The sequence below is a fragment of the Dromiciops gliroides genome, chromosome 3, assembly GCF_019393635.1.
Source record: "Dromiciops gliroides isolate mDroGli1 chromosome 3, mDroGli1.pri, whole genome shotgun sequence".
NCBI classification, from domain to species: domain Eukaryota; kingdom Metazoa; phylum Chordata; class Mammalia; order Microbiotheria; family Microbiotheriidae; genus Dromiciops; species Dromiciops gliroides.
The window spans coordinates 618,788,382-618,813,694 of record NC_057863.1 but is presented as its reverse complement, the minus strand read 5'-3'; the positions used below and the strand labels follow the sequence as shown (position 1 = coordinate 618,813,694).

The window sequence follows — 25,313 nt, the reverse complement described above, 5'->3', positions numbered from 1 at the left end:
GCAGAATCAAAACCCTTCTATCATCTTTACTTCTTCATTAATTAATTATACTGGCCACTTCTCCACTACCCAAAAACCTGCCCACGTGTCCCTCAGCCTCAAAAAACCTTCATTTGACCCATCAATCCTTACTATTGCCTATCACTGCTCCCTTTCCTTTACTGGCCACCTGTACAAGCTGTCTCCTTTCACATTTCTTAGCTCTCTACAATCTGGTTTGAACCTCAATATTCAACCCAAACTGCTTTCTCCAAAGTTACTAATGAACTCTTAACTGCCAAGTCTAATGACCTTTTCTCAATCTTCATCCTTTCTGACCTCTGTGGTGCCTTTGACACTGCCAATCATTCTCTTCTCCTTGAAACTCTTTTCTCTAGAGTTTAGTGACTACTCTCGAAGTCAGTCAATAAACATTGATTAAGCAGCTACTACATGCCAGGCACTGTGCTAAGTGCTGGGGATACAGAAAAAGGCAAAAGATTGTCCCTACCCTCAAGGGGCTCACAATCTAATTGGGGGAGGGGGCTAATACATAAAAAGAAGCTAAAAAGGTGGGGGAAAAGGAGGTTAAAGTCCAGGGCATGATGAAGTCAAGCAACTTAGGCGGGGTTGATTTCATTTTGCAGAATTATGAGTTTCTGGGGCAGCTAGGTGGTGCAGTGGATAGGGCACCGGCCCTGGAGTCAGGAGTACCTGAGTTCAAATCCAGCCTCAGACATTTGACACTTATTAGCTGTGTGACCCTGGGCAAGTCACTTAACCCCAATTGCCTCACCAAATTGCCTATCTTCCTAAAACCCCCTCCCACTTCCCATCTTTGCCAATTTTCAGAATGTAAGATGAAAGCTGTTTGGGTTTGCATTCCTCTTATTATTAGTGATTTGGAGTATTCTTTCATACCGTTGTTAAGTTTGTGATTCTTCTGAAATTATTTGTTTCTATCCTCTGACCACTTGTTTACTGATCTAAGGAATAGTTTTTGCTCTCTCTTACACACACACACACACACACACACACACACACACACACACACACACACACACTCCAAAAGTCTCAGTGCAATTTTATGCCTTAACACCTTAAAAGTCCACCAAGAGTTTTAGAACACCCGACATATATCTGTTAATTGTTGAATACCTTGAATATCAATCCCGTCTTAGAGAAATCCAATATGCAAAGCTGTTTTTTTCCTCCCCATTTGACCATTTCCCTCCTTCTCCTAGGTACATTAATTTTGTTTATATAGAAGTTTTAAAATTTCATATAATCCAAGTTATCCATTTTATCCGTGCCTCTTTTCCTTGTTTAGTTATCATCTTGTATCCACAGCTTTAAAGGGGATAATGATTTGCTTCTCTTCCAATTTTTTAATAGTATGATCTTGAATATTAAATTCACATATCAGTTTAGAATTTATTATAGAACATGGCATAAAGTGGCAGTATATGGTTAATTTCTTCAAGGTTTACAGTTTTTCTAGTAGTTTTTTTTAATCAAATAGGGACTTTTAAAAGTATTTTAAGTTTTCTAGTTTAGTGAACACTAAATGGAATTTCATTGTTCTTTGTTCCTTGTATATTCTGTTCCATTGAGCTACCTCTCTATTTTTTAGGTTTTTATTATTGAAATGAATAAGTGTTACATTTTAAGGGTTTTTTCTTGCATCTATTGATTTATGATTTTTGGTTTTTACTAATAACATGATTTATTTATGTTTATAGTTTTTCTAATATTGAACCATCCATGAATTTCTAGTATTAAAATCCAATCTGGTCCCAGTAAATAATTTTTTGAATATATTGTTAAAGTTTCTTTGCTAGTATCTGATTAAATATATTTAAGTCAATCACCATTACTGATGCTGGCCTATAGTGTCTATTTTTTACTTTATCTCACTAGCTTGGGCCTTAGGACCATATACATCTCATGGGATGAGTTTGGTAAGGCATGTTCTTTCTCTAATTTTGTGAATAATTTAATTAACAGAGGGGTGAACTTTTCTTTAAATGACTGATGGAATTGAATTATAAACTGATCTAGATTTTTTTTATTGTTTGGGAGTTCATTTATGGCTTACTTAGCCTGTATCGTTAATATGGAGGGTTCATATTTTTATAAATATTCATTTCCTTTATGTATTTTAAATTTTGTTGGTATATAACTGAGCATAGTAGTTCCTAATTCTTTTCTTTAAGGATTATATATTTAGAACTATGAGATTTGGTAAATCCTCTGTTCTTGGTCTTGATTTAAATTTTTTTAAAAAATCAGATTAGCGGGGCAGCTAGGTGGCACAGTGGATAGAGCACTGGCCCTGGAGTCAGGAGGAGTACCTGAGTTCAAATCCGGCCTCAGACACTTAACACTTACTAGCTGTGTGACCCTGGTCAAGTCACTTAACCCCAATTGCCTCACTAAAAAAAAAGAAAAGAAAAAAAAATCAGATTAGCTAATTATAGGCCTCTTAATGGTCTTTTGTGGGGGAAGTGCTAATTTTCATTTATCTGAAAAGCTTTTTGTTTTAAAATTTCTACATGTTTTTGATTTTCTAAAAGTTTTATTTTACTATGAATATTTTATCAGTATCTTTTGTTTTTACATCATAATTTCTAAATATACTCCCTAGAAATTAAACTATCCATATAACAAAGCAAACAAAAGAGCTCAACCCCAAACAGCAAAAAGCAGCTAAGCAAAAAGCAACCAATACCATGACTTTATGTAGCAGTGTAGACAAGACATTATGTCCTAGTAGATCCTGGGCTCCCTACTGAGAGGCAAGAAATAGGTTCACCTTCTGATTCTTCCCCCTGCAACCCCTCCTGATTCTCGAGTGTCATCCTTGGTCTTCCAGTTACAAGTCAGGCCCAACTGTTGTCACTGTGGATGGATGCCACTGTTCTGGTTCAGTTTATTTCACTCTGCACCACTTCCTATCTTCCTGGTTTTTCTCAGTTTCTTATATTTGACATTTTTAATGCACAACACTATTCCATAAGTTACATACCACAATTCGTTTGGCCATTTCCCCTATCCCTACTTTCTTTCCAGTTCTTTGCTTCCATAAAAGTGCATATATTGAGCCTTTCTTTCCACTTTTTACCTTCTTGGGAGATAAGTCTCATAATCAAAGGAACTGGGTTTGGAGAGTCTGGTCACTTTTACTGCAAGATGCCAAATCAGAATAGCTGATGACTCCACAGCTCTCCTGATAGTGTCTCATTGTGCCAGTCTTCCCAAGGCCTAACACTGACTTCCCAATTTTCTTCATCTTTGCCAGTTTGAACACTATAAAGTAAAACCTCAGAGTCATCATAATGTAACTTCTTCTTTTAGTTAATGGTTTGGAACATGTTTTCAGGTGGGCAGTTATGGTGTGCAATTTTTCTTTAGACAGCTATTCTACTTTAGTTTATATTCTCTGTACTGATCCCAATTTTTATTGTGTGATAGACTGGAAAAGATTCATTTAATATTTCTGCCTTTCTGTACTTGTGACATCTTTGTGCCATAGCACAAAGTTAACTTCGGTAAACATGCTGTGCTTAAAAAATATCCTCCTTAAGATTCCTATGCAGCAATTGCCAAAGGTAAACTGCATCTAAAATAATTTCCGACTATTTCGTTTGGACCCTTAACTTAGTTTCTATATTTCTTTGTTACTTTTGTCTGTTTGAGAAAGACACACACTGACATCCCTGACAATTACCAACAGACTATTCATGTCTTCCTGTAATTCAATTAACTTAGATCTTGTAAGGCCTTAGATGCTATATCATTCAGTATACTTGCGATTAAAATCAACATAGCTTCATATCTTGGTACTCACACCTCACCAGTTTCCAAAGTCCCTCAGATTGGAGGGTGGAGCCATGAACTCCAAGCCCTCCTTCTTTTCTGTGACCTTTTGTGAGCTGTCTTCCTCCATTAGATTGTAAGCTCTTTGAGGATAGGGACTATTTTTTTTTTTTTAATTTCTATCCCCAGATTTCAGCACAGTGCCTGGCACGGAGCAGACCCTTAATAAATATTTGCTGACTAACTGTACCTGCCCTGGTTGTCTTTCAACCATATCTTGCTTTAACATTTGCTGCCTTCTCTGAGATTAAGGTGGCTATTTTATCTTTTTTAAGATATAACAAATTTGGGGGCAGCTAGGTGGCGCAGTGGATAGAGCACCGGCCCTGGAGTCAGGAGGACCCGAGTTCAAATCCGGCCTCAGACACTTAACACTTACTAGCTGTGTGACCCTGGGCAAGTCACTTAACCCCAATTGCCTCACTTAAAAAAAAAAAAGAAAAAAAATCAGATTAGCTAATTATAGGCCTCTTAATGGTCTTTTGTGGGGGAAGTACTAATTTTCATTTATCTGAAAAGCTTTTTGTTTAAAAAAAAAAATTCTCCAGCCCCTCATTTTAGCTGTTCAAAGTGTTTCTTGCAGACCACAAATAGATAAGTTCATTCCATTCACGTTCATGGGTGTAATGATTGTTTATTTTGCCCTCTCTGTCAAATCCTGTTAAAATATTTCCTCTCTTCCCTTCCTTCTCCTCCTTCCCTGCTTCCTTCACTATTTCCACAGATCATCTGTGGAGTCTTGTCAATTTGCACTTTGCCTCCTGGTTCCAATACTTCTGGGTAATTTTCTTTGATGAATCCTTGAACTATGGTATCCAGCTGATTTTTTTTTAATGGTCTTGTGGGAAGCCTGATGATTCTTAGATTAGGTTCCCATTCTTTGTTTTCTAGGTCAGTTATTTTTGATATCTCACTCATTTTCCTAATTTTTTTTTGCATTTTAAACTTTGTTCTAATAGTACTTATATCACAGAAATTTTTAGTTCTGTTGCTCCATTCCTCAGCCTCTTCCCATCTCTCCCATCTCCATTCCTGGGACAAGGGGTCCTGGTTTCTGTACTTCAGCTAATTCGTCCTTTTGGCCACTTTCAGAATCATTGGAGCTATCGTCTGTTCTTTTCTGGAGTCACTGAAGAATTACCATCTTCTGGAGTTTTATACTGATCAGATACTTTTGCCCTACACTCATCCATCTCTTCATTTTGCTAGTTTCCCTTTGATCATTTCAAGGCTCTGACCTCCCTCCCTTCATTTTCTTGTGATGGCGGAACTCCTAAGCCTCTGCAGAGAAGTGCTGGACTCTGATGGAATTTCTGCTAAGAAAAGACTATCAGGAGTGGCTAATGAAGGCCTAAGGCTTTGCCCCAACCTTCAGTGGGCTAGTTTCAAGCTGTCCTTGACTCAGCAGTCACTGGAATCACTATTCTGATAGAAAGGTGGGATGAACAGTGCCATCAGGGGGAGCAAGGTAGGTAGCTGGTGACTACAATAGACAGCGAGAGGGGCTGGAAGGACCTTTGATCCTTTTTTTGTCCTGCTTATAGTCAGTTTCAGGATCTCTGCATCAGGAGCCACTGTAACTAGCCCTCTAAGCAAAGGGGATGTCCCTCTTCATAAGGCCTCTGGGGAGACAGAAGAGACTCTCCAGTTGTGATGGACTCTGGGACGGTCACTGAGCTCTCCAGAAAACTCCCATTTTTCTTCCTCTTTGGAATTGTTTCCCTTTGTGTTTTCAGAATTTCAAATCTGAGTCTCCTCATTGATCGTGGGCTGACTTACCCTGGAAATTTTTAGTCCATGAAATCTCTATGCCCTTCCTCTGAAACCTTTGAAATTTGCTCTCCCCAAATTTAGCCTGTCTATTAAGGTGTATATATTTCTCATTCTCTAGCACAAACTCTAGGAGGGGTCACTTCCACCACAGCAATCCATTCCTCCCTCTCAGAGGGAAGCAGATCCGGAATGGATTTCCCATGTTGATTTCTCCACTTTAGGAAGGATGACTTAAGGCAAGGATCATTAATGCAAGTCAATAAATGAATAAGTGCTTTTCTATAGGCGTAGACATAGGCAGAGGTCTGGATAAACGAAATATTCCCTGATGATGATGTCACGACACGTGCTAGGCTTGTGTTTCCCAAATGCTCATCTCATCTCTGTGGAGCAGTCTTCATTTTTACCCCAATGCTTTCCCCATCAAGTTTCCCTTCTGGATTTCCTTACAGCCAGCCCCATCACCCTTCCCCTTCTATAACCTATCCTGCTTCTTTTGAATGAAGTGTATCCATCCATACCACATTCTAGCCGTGGGTCCCATCCCACAAATCTAGATGGTTCTAGGACAAATTTGTCTCCTTGTGTTGGAACCACACATTCATCTTGTTTGTTCCCTAAATTCAGGACATTAAAGACATTTGAATCAATGGGTTTTTACCAATTCCTTCCTTGGATTTAGATTCCTGTGAAGTTCTGGGTGTTTCTGGTGGCTGTTTCTCAAGTCTGACATGCATTCCTTCTTCACCTCCACCTCTTAGAATCTCACATTTTCTTCAAAATTCAGCTCAAAATCCATTGGTTTTTGCACAAATCCTTTCCTAGTATCTTGATTTTACCCCCCATAGCTGCTAGTACACCCTTGATAAATGATTTTGTATATACTTACATGTGTAGAGGCAGCTCGTGGTACAGTGGGTAGGGTGCCGAGCTTGGCTTCGGGAAGACGTGAGTTCAGATCCGACCTCAGGCACTTACTAGCTGTGTGACCCTGGACAAGTCACTTCACCTCTGTCTGCCTCAGTTTCCTCCTCTGTAAAACGGGGATAATAATAGCACCTCTATCCCAGGGTTGTGAAGATCAAATGAAATCATATTCATACAATGTTTAGCACAGTGCCTGGCAATTAGTAGGCGCTTTATAAACACTAGCTATTACTGTTGTTGTCATACATGTCTTCCTAACAGAATGCAGACTCCTTTAGGGCAGTCTGTTTGATTTTTGCCTTCCTATCCCCAGGGCCCAGCCCAATGCCTGTAACCAAATCAGTGCTTAATGGTCTCTCTACTGTTACTGACAAAATTCTTGAACAGGGAGTGCCAGCCAACACTATTCTTCTTTCCTCCCCCTCCCTCCCAATTTTAAAATTATGTAATTCATTTTGTTTATTAAATCATTAAGAATTTATTTTCTCTCCCTTCCATTCTTGTTACCTCACACAAAAAGAGAGAGAAACAAAACACTTTTTAATAAATATAGTCAAGTAAAAAGATGCATACTTCATTATGCAAACGAAATCTATCACCTCTCTGTGATGAGCGGGCAGACGGTTCTTTAGCAGCCCTCTGAAATCATGGTTGATCATTGCATTGATCACAGTTCTCAAGTTTTTCAAAGTTGTTTATCTTTACAGTGTTGTTAGTGTATAAATTATTCTCCTGGTTCTGCGGGCTTCCCTTTGCATCAGTTCAGACAAATCTCCCCAGGTTTCCTTGAAACTATCCATTTCATAACTTCTTATAGCACAATGACATTCTATTACATTCATACCATAACTTGTTCAGTAATTCCCCAACTGATGGACACCCCTTTAGTTTCCAATTCTTTGCTACCACAAAAAGAGCTGCTAGAAATATTTTTATATGGATTGGTCTTTTTCCTCTTTGATCTCTTCTGGGGACAGGCCTACTAACAGTGTTACTAGGTAAAAGGATATGCACAGGTTGGTGACTTCGGGGTCATATTTCCAAATTTCTTTAGAAAATGGCTAAAACAATCCACAGCAGCACAGTACATGCATGTGTCCATTTTCTTGTAGCCCTTTCATCAACTGATAGGTATGAGGTAGAACTTTGGAGTTGCTTTCATTCCCATTTCTCTTTTAGTGACAGAACATTTTTCCCCCACATGGCTGTTTATAACACGAATTTATTCATTCAAAAACTGTTAATATTTCTTGACTATCAGTTGAAGAATGGTTCTTATATATCATGGAAATCAGACCTTTTTCTTCAAAGATTCCCAGTGGGGGTGGGGGTGCGAGGGTGTGTGTGTGTGTATGTGTGAGTGATTAATAGCTTCACTTCTAATTTCAGCTGCATTGCTTTTGCTTATACAAATGTATTTAAAATTTATATAATCAGAATTATCTTTTTTATCCTCTGTGATCCTCCAGCCTTTAGTCATGAAAATTCTTTCAATGATAATATCCATCTTGGTATATGGTATGAAATGCTGGTTTAAATCTAATTTCTGCTAGATTCCTTTCCAGTTTCCCCATGTCTTTTTTTTTTTTAAAAGCCAAATAGTAAGTTCTTCCCCCAATAACTGGGGTCGTTGGGCTTACTGAACTGATGGTTTTTGTGGTATAGTTTGATATCTTATATTGCTAGTCTCCCTTCCTATCCATTTTTTATCATCTCCTTAAGATTTCTTGATCTCTTACTTATCAAGGTGAATCCCATGATTTTCTCTAGCTCTATATAGCAATTCTTTGGTAATATGTTTGGTATGGCACAAAGTAAATCAATTTAGGCAATACTGTCATTATATCAGCTCAGTCATGAACAATCAGATATGTTTTTATTTCCACAGAATGTTTTGTAATTGCATTCATATTATCCCTTTGTGTGTCTTGGTAGAAAGACTTCCAAATATTTATACATTTTGTAGTTAAATGGGATTTCTTTACCTATCTCTTCCTGCTCTGTTTTGTCCATATACGGAAATGATGATGCTTTCATCTGGAATTATTTTGTATCTTACAACTTTATCCAAGTTTTTGTTTTAATTAATCCATCTTACTGCCTGGGAAAAGCAATAATTTTCTTTCCTTTTGGTAATGTCTTCTTTTATTCTTTCTTTAACTGTGTGTTTTTTGTTTTTTTGGGGGCAGGGCAATGGGGGTTAAGTGACTTGCCCAGGGTCACACAGCTAGTAAGTGTCAAGTGTCTGAGGTCGGATTTGAACTCAGGTACTCCTGAATCCAGGGCTGGTGCTTTATCCACTGCGCCACCTAGCTGCCCCCCTTTCTTTAACTCTTACTGGATGATTTTTCATGTACCTAACAGACTCAACTTCACTCATTCCTTGGGGGATCAGCGAGTCTAAATAGCTAGGTGGCAGAGTGCAGAGAGTGCCAGATCTGGAGTCAGGAAGCCCTGAGTTCAAGTCTTGCCTCAGATACTAGCTGTGCAACGCTGGGCAAATCACTTAACCTCGATTTGCCTCAGTTTTCTCATCTGCAAAATGGAAGATAATAATATAACCTACCTTCCCAAGGCTGCTGTGAGGACCAAATGAGATGTCTGTAAAGCACTCAGCACAATCCCTGGCACACAGTGGGTACTATATAAATGCTTATTCCCTTCCCTTTGCCTATATAAATGCTCAGTCCTTTCTTCCTCTCAATGTACAATCTTATAATCTGACTTAAAATCTAATGTCCTTTCCCCTATGCCATGCCGCTTTAAAAAAAAAATAATAATTTTGAGGCAGTTAGGTGGTGCAGTGGATAAAGCACTGGCCCAGGATTCAGGAGTACCTGAGTTCAAATCTGGCCTCAGACACTTGACACTTACTAGCTGTGTGACCCTGGTCAAGTCACTTAACCCCCGTTACCCCGGAAAAAAAAAAAATTTATCTTTTGTTTTCACATTACTTTCATTCCGAAATACATCTTTCCCTTCCTCCTCTTAAAAAGGCCCTCCTTTATAATAAAGAAAAAAGGAGAGAAAAAGCAGTTCAGCAAAACCAAACACATCAACCAAGTCTAACAACACGTGCAATGTTCCGTGCAGATTCATTTTCTGTTACTGTAGTTCTTTCCATTTGCATCACAGTTGTCAATTATTTTCTTGGTTCTACTGATTTCACTCTAAGTCTTCCCTTGTTTCTCTGAATTCTTTATATTCACTGTTTTTGTGACACCTGGATCTTCCTTCACATTCATGTACCTCAATTTCTTCAGCCATTCTCCAGCTGATGGGCGCTGACTTTATTTCCAGTCCCATGCTGCCCCCAAAGGCGGCTTCCATTATCATGGGAGGCACTCACGAGTGAGAAGTTCTCAAGACTTCTCTAGCAAGTGACAAATGTTGAGGGCAAGGGAGGGGAGAATGGCGGCACTGACCAGCTTTCACGCCACTGAAAAATGAACTTCATTGCTTCATTGGCACACGGTCCTAGGGGGCTACATAGAAGGCAATGACCTAGGAAAATAGTCCCTCTCTTTCCCTTTCCTCTAATAACTCCTTTACTCACTAGGAAAGAGGTTGCCTGTATGACCCAGGAAAACTTTCCTGGCTCCGGACATCTACAAATAAGCTCTCAAACACAAACTATGCTTCTGGGATAAACCAGTTATGTTCATAAATGCCTGTGGTTATTGCTCTGAAGTGTAAGGCAGGGGAGAGAGTCTGGTCCACCAAGGAGCCCGGGGTGATCAAAGTCCACCATGAGCTGCCCTTCCCCCTGCTGAGAGAAGCTTTTGAGGTGGTTTCGTGCTAAGAACGTGCAGGACAACTCCTTCTGGAGCCAAACCAAGGAGGAGAAGTAGAGAGCAGTGTGAGGCAAAGTTCTATTAGTAACTCTAAGCTTCATTAAGAGCTTTCTCCCTAAAACCACAAACTGACATTGGGAGATCAATTTCTCCTAGGTAATGAGGATCCAAGAAATGTCCTCCTCTTAATTCCAGGATGAAGGGAACAAGAAGATTTGCTCAGTAAATAGGGAGATTTATAAATAGAGAAAAGGACTCATTTTCTATTTGTGGCTTTAGGTGACCACTCCTGGAAAATGGAAGAAACTAGGTGAGGCTTAAAGGAAGTCAAGAAGCAAACAAAGATGAATATAGAACACCCCCCCCCCCAAGTCATTTCTTTTTTCCTTTCTTTCTTTCTTTTTTTTTGCAGGGCAATGAGGGTTAAGTGACTTGTCCAGGGTCACACAGCTAGTAAGTGTCAAGTGTCTGAGGCCGGATTTGAACTTAGGTCCTCCTGAATCCAGGGCCGGTGCTTTATCCATTGAGCCAGCTAGCTGCCCCGCAAAAGTCATTTCTAAAACCAGCTCTACTATAAGGTAAGTACACAATCTATGAAAGACAGGTATAAGGAGCTCCAATGCATATTCCAACACTTCACGTCTTAGCATAACTTTATTATGAAGCATGCAGAGGTGAATGAACCCAAGTCTAACAAAATTCACAGCCTCTGAGACTCCCCCCGACTTGTAATATCTTCTGTGTTCAGGGACCACCCCAGAAGCAGCTGGCAAGCACAGAAAGGCAACACGTGGTGCCCACAATGGGGAGGGGGCTGGCAGTGCCACCTATCTCAGTGGTAATAGGCTGACCATGAGAAAACTACGCAGCCCAGGACACACACACAGGTCAAATCCTTCTCTTCTGGTAGCACCAGCAACATGGTGCATGGGACCCAAAGCCAGGCCTGCCTGCTCCCTCCTTTGCCAAGAGACAGTTTGAAAATGGAGGTGGGTCTTTGCCAAGCTCTAAACAACCTCTGCAGCTCTGGAGGTTTTCCATGCCTGTCTCAGAAGCAAGTAAATATACTGAAGTGGAGAAGAGGCCCCTGAACGCCCCTTGGCCAGAAACCTCTTTGAGTCAGAGCCCTCAGGCCTGGAAAATACCTAAGTCACTAGAAAGGACAAATGTGTGAAAAGACTTACAGCCGACAGTGACCCTGAGCCTGCCAACCTCAGAGGTGGGATGCTGAATTTGCCCAGGCTCTGACCTGTGCTGAGCAGCCCTGTTTGACAAACACCCCAGTGTTCCCACGGAAAGGGCAGGAAAGTATTGCTCTGTGCAAACACTACTGCCCACTGAGTCCTTCCTCTCTCCACTACGAGCTTCCTAGGCTCTGGCCATGTCAGCCTAGCCGAGAAAGCATGTTGGGGGCAAGCCTGACAACCAAGCAGCCAACTTCCAGAGGCCACTGGGGAATCTGGGGGAAGGACGCTGGAAAAAGCAAGGTTCCCAAGGGGCGGCTCTTGTGGGAACAGAAGTGGGCATAAAACGTTTCTAAGTAACTATTGCCAACAGAAACATGGGGGACAGAATGAGCAGAGAGATGCTTTGGGGGAGGCATCATTGAGTGGATGAAAATACAGGAGGCAACACCAATGAGCAGTTGTTAATTAGGCTTTGGCTTTCCTCACAATGCCACAATTGGGGCACTGGAAGTCTGCAGGGTGGAATAAAATAACTTTTTAGGTTCTTCACGATAACATTCCCTTTTCTAAGGTCCAGAGCTCTCAGCTCTGATATTGTGTGTTCCGAGGTTCCTCCCAGTTCTGACATCCTGTGTTCTAAGGGCCCTCCCAGCTGTGATGTTTTATGTTCTAAAGGCTTTCCCAGCTCTGACATCCTGTGTTCTAAGGGCCCTCCCAGCTGTGATGTTTTATGTTCTAAAGGCTTTCCCAGCTCTGACATTCTGTGTTCTAAGGGCCCTCCCAGCTCTGACATTCTGTGTTCTAAGGGCCCTCCCAACTGTGACATTCTGTGTTCTGAGGCCCCTCTCAGCTCTGCCAAGCTATGGCCCTGTGACTCTCAGTAGCTTGGTAGGCAAGGTCCTTTACCCAAACTGCTTCAATGCACACACTCATAAAAGGGCATGCCATCAGCTCCAGCAAAAAGGAGCGCTGTGCTTAAATAAACAGATGAGCATCAGTTTAAAAATATGCTCCTGAACAATCTCATGACAACCCCCCACCCCCCAAGCTTTCTTCTGTGCTGGTCCCAGGGAAAAGAGAAAGCTGACCAATGACCCATTCTGGGACTTGTAGCCAAGAGTTAAGTGCAACATCAGGCCCGCACATTTCAGTAAACGTCAGAGGTGCTGGAGAGAGCAGAAATAAGACAATGGGTTTCTATCTTGGGTGACATTATTCAAAGAACTCCTCACCTTCAGCAGCAGCGCCAGAGATAGAACACAAGCTAAAATTGGCCTCGTTTCCTCCCCCTAGGAATTTCTAGAAGCAATATGTTCCCTAAATGCTGGAGAACACCTGCTAGAGGTGACTGCTCCAAGAAGGCCCTCGGAGCTCTGTGCTGTTCGCCATAACTTGGCAGCCTCCTTTCTGCCCCCTCGGCCTGCTCCAAAATACCTATTTTAAGTGAGCTCTGTTTGTATTACAGAACTCCTCCTGCTGCTGGTTCTCCATGAAAAGGAATTGTACCAGGCTTGGCACCTCACCAAGATCGGAGTCTGGGCAGATTCCTGCCTTCGGGGAGTGGATGCCCCAGGTGGCATCTGGGGCATGGGTAGACAAAGGGTTCCCTCAGCCAAGCCAGCATTGTGCCTTACATAAGAATACCAGAGAGTGGCTTATCTAGAGCTTCTTTCTGACTAAACACTCCTCCGGACATGGCTCTGTTTGGGCCTGAAGAAGATATGGAGAGAAAAAAGGGCACGGCCTCTGATCTCCATGGCCTTACCGTGGGGGGGGGGGGGGGGGGGGGGAGAGAGCAAGACGGACACAAGCATGTACTACAAGGCAGAATACAAGTGGATTAAAAAGAGGGGAAGTGATATAAGAGGTCAAAGCAGTGAGATGGTACTTCTCAAGGAAGATTTCATGGAGAGGGGAATATGGGAATTGGGCATTAAAAGATAGAATGGACTTTAACAGGTGGAAGAGATGAAGGAGAAGCCTTTCCAGGGAATGGCATGGAGAAAGAAGTTGCCCGAGAGGAGAAGCAACTGCTTCAAGAGGCATCAGGTCCCCTCTCCTCAGAGGCCTTTGAGCAAGGGCTGCATGACCAGCTGTTGGGGAGGCAGCGGAAGGGATGCCTACTTAGGCCTGCATTGCACTAGATGGATATTCTGACCCCTTCCAACTTTGTGGTTCTGGCCAGAATCACTGGTCCAGACCTGGAACTCTTATCTGAAAACCAACATGCTTTCCTAACCCGTTTCCAGGCTCCCCTAGAAGGAAATCCATTTCCTACTGGAAAACTGGTACTGTGCGCCATGCCACAGGACAGACTCAAACTGCATCACTACAGAGGCTAGGCCCAGTGGGGGTATTTTGTTTTTATACCATATTCATTTCTAAATATGTCTTTCCTCTATCCCCGCCCCCTTTTTTTAAAAAGTGAGACAATTGGGGTTAAGTGACGTGCCCAGGGTCACACAGCTAATAAGTGTTAAGTGTCTGAGGCCGGATTTGAACTCAGATCCTTCTGACTCCAGGGCCAGTGCTCTATCCACTGCGCCACCTAGCTGCCCCCTTTCCTCTATCCCTTACTCTTGTACGGGGTCATCTTACAATGTATCATGCACCATCTCTTGTAACAGAGATTATATAAAACAAAAATGAACATAGCAATTCTGCCTGCCAACATATGCAATACTGCAGATCCACGTTCCCTCGCCTCTGTAATGTGAGCAGGGCAGGTGGCACAGCATGGAGAAGTACCTTTCTTGGTTCTTCTACAGGGGCCAAACTTGGCCATTTCACTTTATTGTTCTGTTTAAATCATTGTATTCACTGTCAGTATTCTTTTCCTGGCTCTGTTTACTTCCCATCAGTTCAGAAAAGCCTTTCCAGGTTTCTTCTTCACATTTCGTTTTTTCTTTTCTTTTCTTTTCTTTTTTTTTTTTTGGCGGGGCAGTAAGGGTTAAGTGACTTGCCCAGGGTCACACAGCTAGTAAGTGTCAAGTGTCTGAGGCCGGATTTGAACTCAGGTCCTCCTGAATCCAGGGCCAGTGCTTTATCCACTGCGCCACCTAGCTTCCCCCCCCCACTTCTTCACATTTCTTATGATATACTAATATTTCCTTAAAAAACCTACAATTTGTTTAGTCTTTCCCCAATGGATGGGCACCTACTTTGTTTCCAGTTCTTTGCTACCACAGAAAGAGCTACTGTGAATACTGATATAGTTCATCTATGTGATTTTATTATCATCTGACCTATAGCTATTCATCTTCTCTATAAGAATAGCAGGAGGACAGCTAGGTGGTGCAGTGGATAAAGCACCGGCTCTGGATTCAGGAAGACCTGAGTTCAAATCCAGCCTCAGACACTTGGCACCTACTAGCTGTGTGACCCTGGGCAAGTCACTTAACGTTCATTGCCCCAGAAAAAAAGAAAAAGAAAAAAATAGCATGAGGTACTTTATCAAAATTTTTGCTAAAATCTAGATAAACAACATAAACTGTATTCATCTCAGTGTCCAGTACACAGTAGTAACTTAATATTCATTCCATTTTGCATCTGCTGCTCTGCCTAGTTTCAACTCCATAGAACAAGATGAGCTCAGCAGTTTCAAACTCACCACAATTCTGCTGACTCAAGCCTTGATTGACACCATTTCCCTTAGCTTCTTCTCTCCCCTAGGAAAGGAGGGCTGGAAGGTGGAGTACCAAACTCCCCCCAGTGACTCCCTTTACAGAAACTGGACTCTGCTCACTCCACTTTGCCTTTCTGCTCTGCTTGGTGTCAGCTCCAAGTGGCCACCTGGAACTGGCTGGCTTCCCTGCCTCCTTTTGTGTGTTGTCTTCCCCATTACAATGTAAGCTCCTTGGGGGCAGGGGCTGTCTTTATTGAGTGCATCCTCAGCCCTCAGCACAGTATCTGGCATGTAGTATGTGCTTAATAAATATTGATTGGATTAGATTAATAAATCCTTCCTCCTTTCCTCCCTCCCTTCTTTCCTTATCTCATTGGAAAAACAACTAACCTGGAAAACAGATCAAGAAGAATTCATTTAAAAATTACCAGATTACCTAAAAGTCATGATAAAAAAAGCACCTAGGCATCATATTTCAAGATCTTATCAAGGAAAACTGCCCTGATAACCTAGAACCTGAGAGTAAAATAGGAACTGAAAGAATATACTAATCACCTCCTGAAAGAGATCCTAAAAGGAAAATTCCCAGGTATATGCCAAATTCTAGAACTCCTACATCAAAGAAAAAACACTGCAAGCAGCCATGGAGCCACAGCAGGTTCTTATATTAAAGGATTGAAGGGCTTGAAATATGATATTCTGGAGAGCAAAGAAGCTAAGATTACAACTAAGAATCACCTACCCAGTGTGTGTTTGGATATTTAATGAAATAGAGGACTTTTAAGCATAGAAAAGACTTTTAAGTCATATAGAAAATATGACTTTCAAATACAAGACTCAAAAGAAGCATAAAAAAGTAAACAGGAAAGATAAATCATAAGAGATTCAATAAGGTTAAACTGTTTACATTCCTACAAAGGAAGATATTTGTAACTCCTAAGAATTTTATCACTATCCAGGCAATTAGAAGCAGTATACATAGACAGAGAGCACAGGTGTGAGTTGACTATCATGGGATGATTATTTTAAAAAATGAAATTAAGGGGTGAGAAAGAGGATTCTGCTGAGAGGAGAAGAGAAAGAATGGAGAAAATTATCTCACATAAAAGAGGTACAAAAGTAAGAACTTTACAGAGAAGGAAAATGAAGGGTGGTGGGTAACACTTGAACCTTACTCTCATCAGAACTGGCTCAAAGAGGGAATAACATACACACTCAGTTGGGTATAGAAACCTATCTTACCCTACAGGGAATTAGGCAGGGAAGGGGATAAGAGAAGGAAGGGAAGAGGGGCTGACAGAAGGGAGGGTGGGTTAAGGAAGGCACTGATCAGAAGCAAAACAGACTTTTGAGGAGAGACAGGTTAAAGAGAGAGAGAAAAGGATAAATGGGGCTGGGGAGGTGGTGGGGGGGGAGAGATAGGATGGAAGGAAATAAAAAGCTGTTAATCATCACTGTAAATGTGAATGGGATGAATTCACCTATAAAATTTAAGTGGAGGGGGCAGCTAGATGGCGCAGTGGTTAAAGCATTGGCCCTGGAGTCAGGAGTACCTGAGTTCAAATCCAGCCTCAGACACTTGACACTTACTAGCTGTGTGACCCTGGACAAGTCATTTAACCCCTATTGCCTGCAAAAAAACAAAAACAAAAACAAACAAAAAAATTTAAGTGGATAGCAGAATGGATTAAAAACCAGAATCCAATAATATGTTGTTCACAAGAAACACATTTGGAACAGAGAGACACACACAGAGTAACAATAAGGGGCTGGAGCAGAATCTATTATGTTTTGGCTGAAGTTAAAAAAAAAAAAGCCTGGGGTAGTAATTATGATCTCAGACAAAGCAAAGGCAAAAACAGATCTAACTAAAAGAGATAAGCGGGGAAACTACGTTATGCTTAAAAGGGACTACAGATAATGAAATATATCAACACTAAATATATATGTACCAAATGGTATAGCATCCAAATGCTTAAAAGAAAATTTAAATAAGTTACGGGAGGAAATAAACAGTAAACCTATACTAGTGGGGGACCTCAACTTTCCCTCTAAGAACTAAATAAATCTCACCAAAAAATAAGCAACAAAGAAGTTTAGGAAATTAATAGAATTTTAGAAAAGTTAAATATGATAGATCACTAGAGAAAACTGAATGGGAATAGAAAGGAGTATACTTTTTTTTTCAGCTATCCATAGAATCTTCACAAAAACTGACCATGTATTAGGGCATAAACCCTCACAAACAAATACAGAAAAGCAGAAATGTTAAATGCAACCTTTTGGGATCAAAATGCAATCAAATTATATTCAATAAAGGCCCTTGGAAGAATAGATTAAAATTAATTATAAATTAAATAATCTAATCCTAAAGAATGAGTGGGTCAAAGAACAAATAAAAACAATAACTTCATTAAAGGGAATGACAACAATGAGACAATATACCAAAATTTATGGGATAAAGCCAAAGCAGTAGTTGGGGATGTGGGGATTGTATCTCGAAATGCTTACATCAATAAATTACAGAAAGAACAGCTTGATTAGTTATGCATGCAACTAAAAAAAAAAAACTAGAAAAAGAACAAATTAAAAATCCCCAATTAAACACCAAATTGGAAATCATGAAAATCAAAGGAGAAATTAGTAAAACTGAAAGAAAATCATTAAACTAACAAATAAAACTAGGAGCTGGTTTTACAAAATAACAAGACTAAACCATTAGTTAATTTGATTTAAAAAAAGAAAACAAAATTATCAGTATCAAAAATGAAAAGGGTGAATTAATTACCAATGAAGTCATCTTCAATCAAAGCAATTATTAGGAGATATTTTACCCGATTCCATGCCACTAAATCTAACAATCTAAGTGAAATGGACAAATATTTACAAAAATATAAATTTCCCAGATTAATAGAAAAGGAAATATAATACTTAAACAGCCCTATCTTAGAAAAAGATATTGAACAAGTCATAAATGAGCTTTTTAAGAAAAAATCCTCAGACCAGAAGTGAATTCTATCAAACACTTAAAGAACAATTACAATATAAACTATTTAGAAAAACAGGGAAAGATGAAGTCCTACCAAATTCCTTATGACACAAATATGGTGTTGATACCTAAACCAGGAAGAACAAAACCAAAGAAAACTAAAGACCAACTTCCTTAGTGAGTATTAATGCAAAAAAAATTAAAATTAAATACTAACAAGGAGATTATAGCAATATACAGTGGTATATAGCAATATACTGCAAAGATCACACACTATGACCAGGTGGGATTTATACCTTAAGTGCAGGACTGGTTCAATATTAGGAAAACTATCAGCATAACTGACCATATCAATAACAAAAAAAACACAAAAATCATATGATTATCCCAAGAGATGCAGAAAAAGTTTTTGACACTCATTCCTATTAAAAACATTAGAGGGGGCGGCTAGGTGATGCAGTAGATAAAGCACCGGCCCTGGATTCAAATCCGGCCTCAGACACTTGACACTTACTAGCTGTGTGACGCTGGGCAAGTCACTTAACCCCCATCGCCCCGCAAAAAACCAAACCAAAACAAAAACTATTAGAAAGCATAGGAATAAATGAAATTTTCCTTAAAGTGATTAGTAGTAGCTATCCAAAATCATCAGCAAGCATTATTTGTAATGAGAATAAGGTAGAAGTCTTCCCATTAAGATTAGAGATGAAGCAAAGATACCCATTATTACCACTATTCAAATGCTCCTTATAGCAATGAGAAGAAAAAGAAATTGAAGGAATTAGAATAAGCAATGAGAAAACAAAACTATCACTCTTTGCAGATGATAGGATGGTATACTTTGAGACTCCTAGAGAATCAACTAAAGAAACTTATAGAAGTAATTAACGGGGCAGCTAGATGGCGCAGTGGATAAAACACCAGCCCTGGAGTCAGGAGGACCTGAGTTCAAATCCGGCCTCAGACACTTAACACTTACTAGCTGTGTGACCCTGGGCAAGTCACTTAACCCCAACTGCCTCACTTAAAAAAACAACAAAACAACTTGAGTAAAGTTGCAGGATATAAAATAAACCCAAAGAAGTCAGCATTTCTATATATTACCAACAAAGTCCAGCAGCAAGAGATAGAGAAATTTCATCTAAAATAACTGCAGACAGTATGAAATACTTGGAAGTCGACCTACCAAGACAAACCTAGGAACTATATGAACACAATTACAAAACACTTCACACAAATAAAATCAGATCTAAACAACTGGAGAAATACTCACTGCTCATGGGTAGACTGAGTCAATATAATAAAAATGAAAATTCTACCTAAATTAATTTACTTATTCAGCGCTATACTAATCAAACCATCAAAAATTATTTTCTAAAGCTACAAAAAAACCCAAAATTCATCTGAAAGAAAAAAAAGGTCAAGAATATCAAGGAGGGGCAGCTAGGTGGCGCAGTGGATAGAGCACCTGGAGTCAGGAGGATCTGAGTTCAAATCCGGCCTCAGACACTTAACACTTACTAGCTGTGTGACCCTAGGCAAGTCACTTAACCCCTATTGCCTCACAAAAAAAGAAAAGAAAAGAAACAAGAATATCAAGGAAATCAATGAGAAAAAAATTTTGATGGAAGGTAGCTGAGTAGTACCAGATCTCAAATAGTATCGCAAACAGATTAAATCAAAACAATGTGGTACTGGCTAAGAAACAGAATAGTGGATCAGTGGAACAAATAAGGCACACAACACACAGTAGTAAATTACCATAGTTGGGGCAGCTAGGTGGCACAGTGGATAGAGCACTGGCCCTGGAGTCAGGAGTACCTGGGTTCAAATCCAACCTCAGACACTTAACACTTGCTAGCTGTGTGACCCTGGGCAAGTCACTTAACCCCAATTGCCTCACTAAAAACAAACAAACAAAAAAATTACCATAGTAATCTAGTAACCCAAAGATCCAAACTTTTAGGATAAGAACCCACTTTTTGATAAAAATTGTTGGAAAAACTGGAAATCAGTTGGCAGAAACTTTGCATAGACCAACATCTCACACCAAGATATACCAAGATAAGGTCAAAATGGGTACATGATTTAAACATAAAGGGTGATATAAGTAAATCAGAGGAGCATGGGCAGTTTTGTGTGTTAGATCTATGGATAAAGGAAGAATTTATGACAAAATAAGATAGAAAGCATTACAGGATATAAAATGGATAATTTTGATTACATTAAATTTAAGTCGTTGAGCCAAAAAACCCCAATGCAGGCAAGATTAGAAGGAAAGCAGAAAACTGGGGGGGAAATTTTATAGAAAGGTTCACAGATAAAGGCCTCATCTCTGAAATATATAGTGAACCAAGTCAAATTTGTAAGAATGAGTCATTCCCCAATTGATAAATGGTCAAAGGATATGAATAAGCAGTTTTCGAAAACAAAATCAAAGTTATCTATACTCACGCGAAAAATTGTTCTAAATTACTATTTGATTGGAGAAATGCAAATTAAAACAATTCTGAGGTACCACTTCATACCTATCAGATTGGCTAATATAACAGAAAAGGAAAATGACAAATGTTGGAGGGGATATGCAAAAATTGGGACACTGATACAGTTTTTTGTTTTTTTTTCCCCACTAATGCACTGTGGGTGGAATTGTGAACTGAATCATTCTGGAAAGCAATTTCAAACTATGCCTGAAGGGCTATAAAACTGCATACCCTTTGACCCTGCAATACCTAGTAAGGTCTGTGTCCCAAAAAGATTTAAAAGAAAAAAAAAAAAAAGGAAATGGATGTATATGTACAAAAACATTTATAGCAGCTCTTTTTGTGGTGGCAAAGAATTATAAATTGAGGGGATGCCTATCAATTGGGGAATGGCTGAACAAGTTGTAATGGATTGTGATGGAACACTATTGTGCTATAAGAAATGACAAACAGGATGGTTGAGGAAAGATAGTATTGCCAGGTTGTAGGAATTCTGTTCTCAATCTTTCTCTTCTTTTATTATCTTTCAATAAACCCTCAGAAACCTAAACTTGTTTTATCAGTGATTTTAGTCAGTTTCCCCCAAAACTGGGGGAACAGATTTAGGACCCACCTTTAGAATTTTAAATTATACACCCCTAAGCCCTCCCTGCCTCTGAGGCCCCTCTCACCCTCTCATTTGAAAAAGTGGGGGGTGGACAATGGAGAACATCTCCCAGGTTCTCCTTAAATGGAAGGTGCCAGGGCATTCAGCGTTATCATTTTCCATTAGCTAGCTGTCTGCCAAGACTTTATGATCTTCAAACTCATCTTCCTGCAAGATGAAATCAACCTTGCAACTCATACCTCCTGAGATCATTTCCTGCCCAGGCTGCAGGATTTCACCAAGCCCCCAAGCTGGGTATTCAGCTCCCCCTGCCCCTTTTCAGGTGGTTTCCCCCCATTAGACTGTAAATTCCTTGAGGGCAAAAATTGTCTTATCCCTTTCTTTGTATCAGCACTTAGGAGAGTTTGGCAAATAGTAAGCACTTAATAAATGTTTACTGATTGACCAATAAAAAGGAAAATTAAGGAAAAAGAATGTTTTGCCTTATATAAAGCCAAAATCTACTTTCTTCAATTGGTCCTAGTTTTTCCCTCTTGGGCTAAGCAGAACAATTCTAGTCCTTTCGTGTGATCATCCAGGCAGTCAGAAAGCTCTGGAGGAAGGAATACAAGGGTTGCTACACTTACAAAACATATTTCACATTCATTGTGGCCTTGAGTCTCAATACAACTGCAAATTTCTTTAAGAAAGAGTTTTTTCTGAAAGACACTTAACACTTTTGGTTTTAGATGCTTCTAAATCCAAGAATGTGACCTACACATGCACCTGTCTGAAGCTGTAAATTCTGTCTTCTTTTCATCAAAGAAATGAGGATTGATGAGGAATTAAAATATATTACCGAATTATAAAATCTCTGATATAAGACTTAGTTCCATTTCCCCCCTACAGATCTTTACTAATCTACTTATCTTGGTGCATTCAAGGAATAAACTGACTTGACAAAGCCAAGATGTTGTCATCACAATGGTTCCATCCCTCCTGAATGGGGAAAAAGCAACCTAGACTAATTCAGAAGCCAGTAGAGCTAGAGAAAAGAGGGTGGAAGGAAGCTAGGACTAGGCAAGAGCCATAGAGAATGATCTCCTGTCAGGGAGGCACTTTATATTGAACAATTGCTCTATTAAGTGCTGATGACTGTCCCCAGGTGAAAGCTAGAGTACCCACCCACAGTACTAAGTGGCTTCATACTGTGCCTTTCCATTTTATAGACAGAATGACTACTTTCAGACATGAAATATTACCCAGGTTATTAGCAAGCATTAAAAATGCAAGCAGGATTCTCAAAAATGACACGAGGGGGAGCCCATTAGGGGAAATGTCACCAGTGTGCCAAAGAGGAAAGAGACACTTTCCACAGATAATATTACTTGCCTGCCCGAAATGCTTTGCACCCAACTTCAAACCTGAGACAGGAATACTTCCACTCCATTTCCACTGGGTCTTTCTGGAAGAGGGGATGGGGAAGGCAGGTCAAATGACCACCTGGTTTTCACTTGTTAGGAGCACCCTGATGCTTCACAGAACTTAGAATTAATGTTCCTGAACAGAAGGAATGGTGGTGGAGACTGGTTCAGTCTTGTGAGAATGGATATTTTTGCCAGTTAAACAAATCTTGCAGTCAATCTACTAGCCCTGTAAGGTATGCACCAGGAATCAAATTAAACAAAATGAGTCACCTTTACTGCCTGGCACTCATTCAAAACAGACGGGTGCTCTATAGACAAATGACTAGTGGCAAAACTGGTTCAATGTCACAGGAGTCTGGGACTGTTTGGAATCTCAAACTGCTACTTGATGTGAAGCTCAATGAATCAGAGCTTTGGATGTGAGAGGGCTGGCAGAGGTCACCTTCTCTGTATTTCCAGGGTTTAGCTTCTAACCACAGTGCCTGGCACATAGCAGGTACTTACTGACTGACCTGGTCTAGTCTTTCTTGAAGGGGAAAAAAAAGATGAGGAAACTGAGGCCCATAGAGGAGGCTGTTACTTGCCCAAGATTATGCAATGACTCTTCCTTAGGCCTGGTGAGAATGGTTCACACTCTTGCACAAAGGCATGGTGGCTTCATGTCTGTGGAGTTAGAAGACCTGAGCTCAAGGACAGCCTCTGAAACACACAGATTGTGACCCCAGGCGGGCCGATTAACTTCTCGGTGATCCAAGGCACTCTCCTAAGACTCTGGTCTTAGCTACAGTCGGATAAAACAAACCTACTACTTTAAGACTGTGACCAACGGGCAGAGGACAGGAGGTAGGAGCTCATACAGAGTCAGTGTGGGGGAAGCCTGCAAAGTATGGGGAAATGATGAAGTACGTGCTAGCCTGTCAGCTGAGCGGGGGAATGAGGAAGGTGCTAGCTCCAAAAGCAGACTCAGCATTGGGCTTGCCACTGGGAAGAGGCTGGGTTTTCTCAAGTTAGGCAGCAGGACCACAAGGCCAGCACAGCGAATGGCTAAGTTGGGAGAGGAGGCTGTTGGATCAAAAATCTAGAACTCAGGGCCGCTAGGTGGCCCAGTAGATAGAGCACCAGCCCTCGAGTCAGGAGTATCTGAGTTCAAATCTGGCCTCAGACACTTGACACTTAATAGCTGTGTGACCCTGGGCAAGTCACTTAACCCCAACTGCCTCACCCCCCCCCCAAATAATAATCCAGAGCTAGAAGGGACTTAGAGATGACCTGGTCCTAATCCGTCATCCCACAAATAAAGAAATAACAATGGACCTGTCCAAAGTCACCAAGGTCGTAAGTGGCAGAACTAGGATTGGAACCTGGGTCCTCAAGTTTCAAATCCAGCATTCTTTCCACTGCACTCTGCTGTCTCTTTATCCCAGAAACTCATGGCAGCTATCACTGGCCTGATAAGGGATATTTGGGGATACAATTCCTGTGCTTAGATCACAGTACATGTCTGTCCTTTGAATTTTGTTTCACTGTTTCCTTATCTAAATAAATCTGATTTTATACTGTCTAAATAAAAATTATTTTAGAAACCCATTCTTGGTCTAATAGTGCACTCTGGGAAGAAAAGAGAGTATCCCAGTTGGGTTAGGCATAGGTTGGTGGTCCAGAGGCCAAAGCAGAAGGCGACTCATTAACCAGCATGGAATGAGGGTCTTTCTCCAACATAGGACGCTGAGGTTAGAAAGTATCTGAGGATGTCCCACTCTGAAGAGGATCCAGCCAAACTGGGAGAGTGCCATGTGTGTGTGGGGAAGTGGGGACATGGTTCTTGCTTTGTTGAAACTCAGCAACATGGATATACAAAGGAGTCAGGTACCGGGCTGAGCGTGTAACTTCACCTTCCAAGGGGAGGATACCTTCTGGTGTGACATACCAGAAAGAATACTTGATCTAGATTTAAAAGACCTGGGTTCGAATCTCAGCTCTTCTGCTAACCATCACTGTGGCCCTGGGCAACCCATTTCATCTCTCTGGACCTCAGCTTCTTCACCTGTAAAATAAATGGGTTGAGGGTAGAGCCACAATAGCAAACTAGGGAGGAAAAGTACAGCAGCTTCCTCCTCCCGCCAAAACCCCTCTAAACAGATCTAGAAAATGCACCAGACTGCAGTCTGATAGAAAACACAAGAACATGTCACAGGATCATTTTCCCAGCACAGGCTGGCATAGGGAGACAGAGAAGTCTTTGGACACTGGGGTCAAGGGTCTATCCAGGACCGTGCACAGAGTACCCAGTGCAAGGGAGAGGCTGGGCACCAGGGCAAGATGAAATCCTCCATCTGTCCTGGGGCATGTGGGGCAGGAAGAGCGCAGATAGAAGAGGATATGTGTGCCCACGGAAGGGGTGCCAAGGTAACAGCAGGGGAACAAGGTCTTGGGCCTTGTATGGAGAGAGGAACAAGTTCAGGAGTACACAGCAATCATGTGGCTCAGGTCCCAGAAGCAGAGCGAGTTCTCAGTTCCATTATCTCTGTCCCTCAGAACCAGCAGAGCTTCCTAGCAATCTCCTGCTGCTCAAAGCCAGGTCAGGACCTTGCAGGGCTCCAACCAGGGGGCAGTGATTAGACAACTCTGGAAGCATCAGGAACTCGCAGGTCTCCAGCCTGAACT

The 25,313-nt window shown here is 40.9% G+C and overlaps 1 protein-coding gene across 9 annotated transcripts in view; it reads right to left on the bottom strand.

The window, feature by feature from the left end:
- ZBTB17 (zinc finger and BTB domain containing 17) overlaps nucleotides 1-25,313 on the bottom strand; it is a 55,706-nt gene that overhangs the window by 13,129 nt on the left and 17,264 nt on the right. For 2 of the 9 annotated variants that reach the window (XM_043997977.1, XM_043997984.1), the window contains exons 2-3: nucleotides 24,577-24,693; nucleotides 6,521-6,664 (exon numbers count right to left, since the gene is read on the bottom strand). The exons of 5 other annotated variants lie outside the window; for them this stretch is intronic. The gene's annotated coding sequence lies outside the window, so the exon portion shown is untranslated. The remainder of the gene's footprint in view (nucleotides 1-6,520; nucleotides 6,665-24,576; nucleotides 24,694-25,313) is intronic. 2 more of the 9 variants (XM_043997980.1, XM_043997979.1) reach the window with 2 other exon arrangements.